Raw genomic sequence first — 10,919 nt, 5'->3', positions numbered from 1 at the left:
TTTAAAAGGTCATTAATTTCATTCATAAGGGCTCTCTTCTCATGACTTAATCACTTCCAGGACCTCACATTTTAATGCTGTTGCATAGGGGGATTAAATTTTAAGATGAAGGTGGGCGTGGTGGCTCATGTCTGCCTGTAATCTCAGCACTTTGGGAGGCCAAGGCGGGTGCATTGCCTGAGGTCAGGAGTTCGAAACCAGCCTGGCCAACATGGTGAAACCCTATCTCTACTAAAACCACAAAAATTAGCCAGATGTGTTGGCAGACACCTGTAATCCCTACTACTCGGGAGGCTGAGGCAGGAGAATCACTTGAACCCGGGGGGCGGAGGTTGCAGTGAGCCGAGAATGTGCCATTGCACTCCAGCCTGGGTGACAAGAGTGAGACTTTGTCTCGAAGAAGAAGAAGAAGAAGAAGAAGAAGAAGAAGAAGAAGAAGAAGAAGAAGAAGAAGAAGAAGAAGAAGAAGAAGAAGAAAAATAAAACAAAATTTAAGATGAATTTTACAGGAGACACAAATACCAAGCCATAGCAAAGGCTTAGCAATGTGCGGGATTAGTGCAAGGAATAAAAGCTATATAAAACTTTTATACAAAGTGTAATGCCAACACAGAGGCATAGAGGAGGCTCTCCATGAATGTGATTTCTCATCTTTCCCACCCTTTCTTCTAACAGCATAACAATCACCATCATTTATTAATTGCTTACAACATGCCAGAATCTGATTTGAGTGCTCTACATGCATGATTTGTGAGAGAGGAATTATTATCTTCAATTTGCAGATGAGAAAAACCAAGATTTAGACATGTTAAGGATCCTTGACCAAATGTTGGTGCTGGGGTTTTACATTTGATGCCAGAGTCCAAGCTCTTAATCGTCTTGCTCTCCTGCCTCTCATAACTATGACTCTTTCAAACCATACACTTTATCTAAATTTGAAGTAGTAACTCATGGGTTTACACAATACTATTGAGTGGGTGCAGTTGAGAGTCCTAAGGTATGGCGAGGGAGACTTGAAAACCTGAACTAGAAGCAGAAATAATTAAGAGTGCAGAAGAAAAGACAGGGAAAGGTCACAGATAAACTTACCAGGTAAACAAGGGTGGAGTACCACTCTCTGTGTTTCTGGAGCCTTTGATTGCTTACCTTATTTTAAATTAGAGGTTAAAAATATACGTGATTATCCTACACGTTTACCTATGTAACAAACATGCACATCCTGCACATGTACCCCAGAACTAAAATAAAATTAAAAGAAAAAATAAGTGATAAAAATACACATGATTAGTTCTAACATTAGGTAGGTACAAAAGTAATTGCGGTTTTTGCCATTAAAAGTAATGCTGCTATTTAGCTACTATTTCTTGAGCATGTATACATCAGGCATTACGTGCTTTATGGGATTCTTACTTTAAATTTATAGGAGCCCTGTGAGGTATATTTCCCCCTTGTTCTTAGAATATGCCTTGAAAAATATTTCACACCCCAGTCATTTAAGCATTTCTGTGCAGAGGCTGCTTGTTGTCTACCCCAATATTGACTTTCCCTTCCTTCTTAAGAAGGGAACCTGAGTTTTAGTCAGGCCCCTTGCCATTCAGAATTAGAGATAATTCCCAGCCTCTCTTGCAGCTAAGTGTGGACATGTCCGAACTCTGGCCAAACAGATAGAAACAGAAGTGCTCTGTGGGGTTCTGGGAAAGCTGTTTAGAAGGAGTGGACTCCGCTAGGGGAAACCCCTTTGCCCTTCTTTTTTTGAACTTTTATTTTAGGTTTGGGGATACAGGTGAAGGTTTATTATGCAGGTAAACTCATATCATGGGGTTTGCTGTACAGATTATTTCGTCACTTGGGTGTTAAGCCCAGTACCCAATAGTTATATTTTCTCCTCCTCTCCCTCCCCCCAAACTCCACTCACAGGTAGACCCCAGTGTCTGTTGTTTCTCCTTTGCCCTTCTTTTTATTCCTACTTGTTAGGCAGCAATTGGAATGTTATAGCTAAGTTTTAGCAACTATCCTAAACCATCAAGTGGCTTTGAGGATAGAAACCACCCGGTAAGCTGGCAGAGCAGAAAGAGAGAAGCCTGAGATTACTGATGACATCTTAAAGTTGCTTTACCAATCCTGGGCTGCCTACCTCTAGTTTTACACAAGAAGGAAACTTAATTTCTTCTTTCCTTCCTTCCTCCCTCCCTTTGTTCCTCTCTCCTCTCCCTTGCTTCCCTCCATTCCTTCCTTCCTTTCTCTCTTCTTCCTTTCCTTCCACCCTCTCCTTGCTCTTTTCCTTCCTCTCTCCCCTTCCTTCCTCCCTCTCTCTTTCTTTCTGTTTGCCACTGTTAGCTTGCTTTCTTCTCCTATATATAAGCAAGTAATTCTAATTACAGCTTCCAAATAGATGCCTAGCTTCCTATGGGCATATTTTGATATATTGGGAAAGCCTGTAAAGCTCTGAGGTTACTGGTTCAACCTTTAGTTGAATGCACTTAACTTACAAAATATTAAGCTATCACGGACATATACACAGTTGAATATTTTGGACCTTTATGTCCTTTAACATTCTTTTCGGGCTACAGCACTTTTAGCAGTTAAAATATATTGATTGCAGACTCACAGTGTTTCCTCCATTTAATTCAAAGAAAGATGCATTTGGAAGAAAATTAAAGTCTTGCTGCTCTAAAGCTATTCCTATCAAGTCCATCAGAGACTGCACAGCATTCAAGGTCATGATGCAAACAGATTTGGAATGGGTTTGATGCTTTTGTGATGAAAGTTACTGCATCAAACAAGACTCAAAATTTATTCCAGGTGGGATCCACCCGCCCCCAATCCCCATGCTATCTTAACATCAAACACAAAACTGACACTAAACAACGCTGTCCTCCTGATATACTGAACTTTGGGCACAAGTAGAAGGTGCCTAACAAAGACATGATTTCATACTTGGGTAAGTGGGTTGGTGAAAGTGAGTTTTCCACTTAAACGTGATCCATTTAAGGATAGCTAAATACATGCTCTCCTGCTTATTATATTTATGGTCATTTTTGTCTCAGCAAAAGATACTGCTATGGTGAAAATATATTACACGTGTCCTTTGCTGACTGAGAGAGTTAAAATGAATAGAACAACAAAGAAAAAAAGAAGAAAAAAAATGGAAGAAATTCCAAACTTTATCACCAAAGCCTTACAAAGACAAATATGGGCAAAATACATATTTAGAGACTTTGGCAAAAGAAAATGTAAATTTGAGCAATTAGCCGAATAATTTAGCCAAAAATGGTTGAGAATATTTATTCTCTTTTAAAATCTTAATTGTCCATCCCATCATAGGCTAGATTTACTGAGTTTTCTAGACAAAGTCATAAAGCTTTCCTTAACTTTGTGGGAACATGGGTTTCAACTACTCAGTAACCACTACCAGTGACTATTGGTCGAAAAGACACCATTTGCAAGACATTGCATTATCTTTGTGGTCATAAATGTATTGTCCTATGAGTTAAATGAAGATTGTTAATAGACTCATAGGATCATACAATTTCAGTATTTTCAGGAAATTTAGATCTATTTCAATCCTTTAAATCCCTCCCGCAGCACCATTTTAAAGATGAGGAAACTGAGGCCCTGGAGACTTTTCAAAATCTCACAACTTGTACTTAAATTCCACTTGTAAAGTAATGGTGTTTTATACTTTTACTAGTTTTCTAAAATGGTCCAGTGGAGAAAAGAAGCTTTTGTTCATTACTTTGAATTTGTTTCTAGTTATGTTTGGTATCATGTTTTTCTTCTGTAAAGATTTATCAATAAGAAGATTATAAGATCAAAACCTTCCAAGGGTGAGTTTCCTTAACTGTGTTGAAAATTATTGATATTAGATATTATTACCTACAAGAGACATGGACTATGTGAAAAGACTTCTTTTATTTTCAGTGATAGTACACTAAGCCTTGTAGCAAAACAGAAATAGCAAACTGCATATTGATTCCAAAGCAAATCAAGTTAAGTATCTTCTATGGACATATAGTCAGATAATAAAACTCAAGAAAATAATGTATGTTCTTCTCTATTTTCCACTAAACTAGAGAATCTCCTTTAAACTTTGTATGCAGTATGGAAATAAGGTTTCTGAAGTAACCATTACAACATGTTTTCATGAGTGTTTATTAAGAAGGCCCAAACATTTTTTCAGTAATAAATTGGCTGACATATCTATAGATTTAAATCTTTTATTGGTTACTGATTAACTTAACTGCTCTGCCTGACAAATCTTTATAATAAATAAGCCAACCAGTGAGCATTTCACAATGAAACCAACTTTGTTTAAAGGACTATCAGTAAAACATGATTTATGCGCTAATGAATTTTGCAATCAGCATGTGGTGGTGTACGAGTTTCAACATGAATCTAAAATGCAGAAATCTGAAGACACTGAAGTTATTAAAAATCACACCACAATGCAACTACTTTTAATTAAAAAGAAATATATCACATTCATATTTAGCAGCAACATTATGGCATATGAAAAGGAGAACTCAGGGTTACTCTTTGAACATATTCTAACAAAATATGGCTGTTGCTACTATACTGGTTAATGATTCCTTCTCAAAATAAAATTCCTTGCTATGCTGATTCAGATTTTTAAAAAAATCAAAATAAGGAACAGTGTTTTTTTGTATACATATAAGCCAAGTAAATAGACAAGATGAACCATGATGATGATTCAGTACAATAAAAGTTGCTTATGGAGATATATATATATGTGTGTGTGTATATATATGTGTGTGTGTGTGTGTATATATATATACACACTTTCAGTTTGATTGAATTCTTCTTGGGATGCCTATGTAAGTCACTGGACTTCTTGTCTTTGTTTGAATTAATTAAATTGTTGACAGTGAAATTGTCAAAAGTAGCTTTGGTACAAAAGATGATTCCCAGATCTTTTTTTCTAAAACTTAAAAAAAATTCTGACAAACTTGAAAAAGTTTTAAACATCTGTCTGAACAGATGTCAAAATGCAGAGTGTTATACCATTATGCTGTGTAAGTATCTGACACTATGTTATTACTCTTCAGTTAAATATTCACAGTGAGATTTTATGATCTTTTTAAAAGAAAACTTGCATGAGAGAGTAACTTTATCTTGCACAACACATAAGCACTTTAAACAAATGAATTTCAGAGTAAACAATGAAAAATAACTTTTTGTGCTAGTTTTATATCATATTTTAATCACTTTGGATTTTCACATCAGGATTTTACAAATCTTTCAACAGTATGTAATGGATAATGAACCATGTTATTAATTTTGAATATTTCGCTGGAAAGAGAATTTTAGTGAGAGGCATATATAAATAGCATAGAGAATTACATATGGGAAAAAGATGGCATTGCTAAATCCTAATTGTTGTGGAGTATATATTATAGTAAAATAAACAATGTTTTTCAAGAAATGAGAGATGAAAACTGTCGTGATACTGTAAACGCAACAGTAATTTAGCAAGGAAGACTTCACTGAAAGGAATATTTAGATACAGACACTGGGTTGCTGAGACGTTATTTCATTCTGTGTTCATCTCTACCCCAAATCTTCTAGATTAGATATATTATAGTTAGTTTATTTGATGAACATTTTCATATTAGGATTATAAGTGCCTGAAAATAGAATTTTTAATGCTTTTAATGTGATTAGAGAAGCAAAACCTCTCCTTTCTCCCTAGAAATTACTAGCCCCTTTTGCACTAAGTATCTACATCATGCAAACTGCCACAATTTCCTTGTATTGCCAGAGAGAATTCTTCAACAAAACACTGCAATTCTCTGTCAAAGAGACTAACAATAGCAAGAGCATCTCACTGATTTCTTAATGAGATGTGAATGGAAGTGTGAAGGTGAAAAGACAGATTCTAGGTTGTCAGATTCTAGGTTGACTGGCAAGGTGAGACCACTTCTTTAGCAAAAGGAATCCGCCTCCTTGAAACGTCATGTTTGATATAAACAGAATCTTCCCTCCCTTCCTGTCTTCCTTCTTTTCTTCTGTTTCATCCTTTACTTGGGGAGCCATCCTCATTTGTCTTAAAAATTCTGAGATGAATTCATTTGCTCTCGAAGCCATCAGACTTGATGTTGATAAATTTAAGTGGTGTAACTTTGGAAAACATCAACTTATGTGTTAATTTCCTTTGTAGCGAATATTTGGTGATAGCCTGGCCTCCAGGTCACACTGCATAGCCTACCTGCTATCAACATCATCATTATTGTTTTAATCGTTAAATTAAACTGAATGAAGTTGGTGATGAGCTGTCAAGAAGTCTCAGGGACAAGGGCATGCCATGCCCCATTTCTTCTTCTAAACACTTTGTACCTATTCATAAAAATTGAATGAGATTGTGTCTGGGAACCTATTGTACAGTGCAAAGCACAGACATAAGGGCAGATGATGCCCGTGGTGATTATGATGATGCCCAGTAATGTTCATTTTTAGGCTAGAGATCTGGTAGCAGTCTTATGTTTTCCGATTAGGATACAGTCTTGAATAGCACAATTTGTACTGATATGAACTAGATTTAGCCATTCCCTGGGATTCTAAAGTATTCTCTTGTGATGCCTCTTCCACTATTGTACAGAATTATTTAGCCAGGACAAGAAAAATTGATTATTTTTTCCTTCTTAGTTTTCTAAATGACATTGTCCGGATTAATTAGAAAATTGCCCAAATTTCTCTTTACTCTGCTATGTAGCACTTGCAAGAAGAAAAAAAGCCAATTTCATACAGAAGTTGCTTAAAATTAGTCAAAAGCAACCTTTGTTCCAGTCCTGTACACATTAAATAATTCTCATTGATCAAAATAGGAAGTGACCCTGAGAAGGAGGGAGAAGAGAGGAAGTTTGCAGATGGACTTTCTCCCCCAGTGTCATTTTCAACCAGGTAAAATGGAGTTCGAAAGGCCCAAATTCTCAGCAGATTTGCACAGCACAGTAATAGCCTTTATGCTTGGAAATTTATGGGCCATGGACAGTTTATAAGAAACGATGTAGTTCATCAGAGAACTAGACTGATGGGGCATATGGGAGCATTCTGCACAGGAAGTTGGGTTTTGGAATAATACTTACTTTGATAGAGTTGTTTTGTTAGCTAAGTAAAACAGTAGGGAAGCCGATGGCCACTTAGGCTTCAAACATAAATATATATTTATAAGTCACCCAGCTGCCTAATTGAGAGCCATAGTGTTTTCACTGAGTATATCTTCACCAGAAAGCAGTAGAAACAACAATATCATCAACAAAACCCCAGTCTTGGCATAGATTTATTTAATCAGTCTTTGATACTTTGGAGATAATTGAATGCTCTCTAAATGTTGCTCTTTTAAAGCCAGAGGGTGAGGGAATGGTTAAAAAGACGATTTTTTTGTTTTGTTTTTTGAAGTTCGGGGTGTTCTTTTATATTTGAGGTGCAAAGATATGAAGTTAAGGTTTATATTACACTTGGGGTAGCAGAGGCTATTATAAGCGATTTGAAATTGCAGTTCTACGGACTCCTGAAGGGGAGAGTGGGGGAGCTCAGAGGAGCAAGGGTTGGGCATACAATTGTCTGGTGCTTTCAGGTTTCACAGAAGAAGGTTAAGCAGGAGGTGGCTTGTTAAATTTGAGCAGAGAACTGGAAAATAAGATTTCACACTCCTGAGATGGGGAAGGCTGGTGAGTTTGGAGTTTGTCTGGGAGATTTGAAAAAGGTCGAGTGTGCTATAAAGTTTCTGAAATTCTATTTTAGTGCTTATAAACACGAAAAAAGTAAGTGTTATGAAAAAAAGCAAAGGGCATTTTAAAACTCAAATAATTATTTGGCATGTCGAAATAAAATACACATCCACTTCTGCTTGGCTGGACCTCCTAGAATTCAGGCCTTACTAACAATGTCTTGTTACTGTGTCCTCCATTCAAGCCCTCTCTTTCTTTTCTCAAGCTTTTTTTTTTTTTTTCCTCTTTATGGCCACTGCTTTAATTATTTCTCTCTTTGCATTAAGACCCTGAGCTGAACTTGTGTTGCAAGTGTCAGCATGGGAGTCAGAGATTTGGGTTCTAGTCTGAGGTCTGTTTCTTGGTGTGATCTTAAGGCAGGACACCAACTCTCGTTTGGCCCTTGCCTTCCAACTTGGAGGAACTGGGGGTCAGGTCCCTGAGGTCTTTCTTAGTTCTGACATTATTTTATCTTAGACTCAGTTTTGTTACTTCAGTTCTTTCCTTCTCTTCTGGGACAGGCGTGACCCTTTTATTCAACTTCCTTCCTTCCTGCCTGCCTGCCTTCCTTCCTTCCCTCCTTCCTTCCATCTCACTATGTTGCCCAGGCTGGTCTCGAACTACCAGGCTCAAGAGATCCTCCCACTTCAGCCTCCCAAGTTGTTAGGATTACAGGTGTGAGCCACCACGCCTAGCCAATCAATTGCTTTTTATAAAAGTATTTATTAATGCTATTTGATCTACATTTACATTTAATTCTCTTTGTCAATTGTTTTTCTATTTTTTACTTCTGATTTTACTGGTATTCTTTTTGCTCCTTGGTTCCCTCTTTTGAGGCTGATTTTATCTTTAAATTATTATCTAATATAGAATATAATATTCTGTCTCTTCAAGCATTTATTTTTTCCTTGTCTTCAATGTTTGATTTTTAATAGGTAAAATAACACTAAACACATTTTAGGCATTTTATAAATCTTTCTTGATTGATTGATTGGTTTAATAAGATTCCCCATGTTTCAGATTGCCCATCTTTTCAGTTTAGCTTTGGACTCAGGGCTATCTCCTGTGTTTTTGTAATTAGAGTTAAAGCCATCCTTCACCTACTATAATATGATCACTGGGTCAGGCAACTCACACCTGTGCAATCTCTTGTCTTAAATCCTCTATTCTTAAGGGGCTGACTTAAAAGATGACTCAGTCTCATTTCTTTTGCTCCCATCCAAAATGAACAGGAAACATAAAAGGCATTAAGTATACTGGATAGCAGTCAAACTTCTAATAGTTCAGTTGTGGTAGGAAAATTAAACTTTGTAGTGTCAGAAACTCCCAAATGCTTTTCTTTTTTTCAACTTTCAGCACTATAAAATGAGAGGTGTCTCTACTAAGAGTTACAAAATGTTCTGAAATAACAACTCACTGGAGAAATACAGATAAGAGTCCTTAAAAGTATAACCTCGAATTAGATTCACATTTCCCTGTACTATGGAACATTAAAAGAATTTAATAGCTTGAAGGAAATGTTACTCATTGCCCATTATCTTGCTACTAATCTACGTATTTCTAGGAAAATGTGATACATTTTGTACTATATGAAGCACATTTTATCATACACTTACATAGACATTATTTATTTTTTAAATCCAGAAAGGCCAATGATTGGTCTTTGTTAATTAACATTTTATTAAATGGAACTCATGTTAGAGTAAAATAGAAGAAAACCTGTTTCTTCATACTGCTACAGTAAGTAGCTAGTCAGGCATGAGCAGGGCAGGAGAGGGCTCCCCAACACCATACCAGGAATGCTATCAGGTGATGGTCAGGTGGTTGTTAACTCTCGCTCTAAAATAATAACTGGTCACAACTGGCACTAGGGAAAGGCCATCTCCCAGTAGGTAGAAACACCTGAAACTGGTGAGCTGCAGTTTCCCAATAAAATCTCAGGAGTTGGGCGAGTGGACTCAAGCATGCGTATTAAGAGGCAAAATGGCAGAGTTTAACTGGTATATGACCTTCCTCTAGGAACGCAAGGCTGGTAAGGGAAAAACGACTCAAGTGAGCATGTGTACAACTTCAGTAAACACACTGCATGCGCTCCCCTCCCAAGGGCTAGCAGGCCACTGTGCATGTGGACAGCCCACCCCGAGGGAAGAATCAGGAGAGAAGTAACACAGGACCCCAGAAGTATGCCAGTATATAAAACTCCAAGTCAAAATGTCAAACCACGCACTTGACTCTCTCAAGTCGCCTGCTGGCCCTCTTCCAAGTGTATGTTACTTCTTCGTATTCCTGCTTCAAAACTTTGTAATAAATATTCACTACTGCTCTAAAACTTACCTCAGTCCGTGTCTCTGCCTTAGGCCCCTCAGTCTAATTCTTTCTTCTGAGGAGGCAAGAATCGAGATTGCTGCAGACCCTTATGGATATGGATTTGCTGCCAGTAACTAGTATTATTTAACTTATTTTGCTAAGATTTTCCAAGAGGTTTTATGTTTCTTGCAGTCCCACTATAATCTGGTTCTCAGTCTTGCCATTTCAAATTTCCTTTAAGGAGGTATTGGGTTTTGCTTTGAAACACCAACAAGTTGGTTGTCACTAGAGGCTAAGGCCAAGCTCTTGCCTTAAGGGACATACCAAACAGCAATCAGAACTTTTTGATAAAAGAGGAGTTTGTAAATTAATTTACTAAAGGTTCATTATGGTATTCCCATAATATATTTTCCTGTAACTTTACCAATAACTTTTTTGGCTTGCATAACATTTTAGAATACTTATGCTTGTTAGAAACGCCATGATTACATTAAAAAAATTTTTGTTGTTATCTATCCAATACTCATGATGCTAGGCTAAATCCTGCTGACAAGAAATACAAGCATTATATTGCAAAAAGTTACAGACATTGTAAAACCTTGGAAGATAGAGACTGGTTAATGAAATTACTGAAAAACCCAACTACATAGTATTACTCTTTTAGATATTTAAAATTAAATAAAAATAACTGATCAGAATCCTTCTTAATTAAAGTTTGCTGGTATATGTCTGTAGTTGTCAATGTTATAAAGTACAAAATAAGATTTTCCCATCAATTCAGTGAATTATTGTCTAATTATATTTTATTTATTTATTTTTGAGATAGAGTTTTGCTCTGTCACCCAGGCCGGAGTGCAGTGGCACAATCTCAATCTCGGCTCACTG

Source organism: Rhinopithecus bieti, unplaced genomic scaffold, assembly GCF_001698545.2.
Source record: "Rhinopithecus bieti isolate Rb0 unplaced genomic scaffold, ASM169854v2 scaffold_19018, whole genome shotgun sequence".
Taxonomy (NCBI): domain Eukaryota; kingdom Metazoa; phylum Chordata; class Mammalia; order Primates; family Cercopithecidae; genus Rhinopithecus; species Rhinopithecus bieti.
This window is presented reverse-complemented; position numbering follows the sequence as displayed.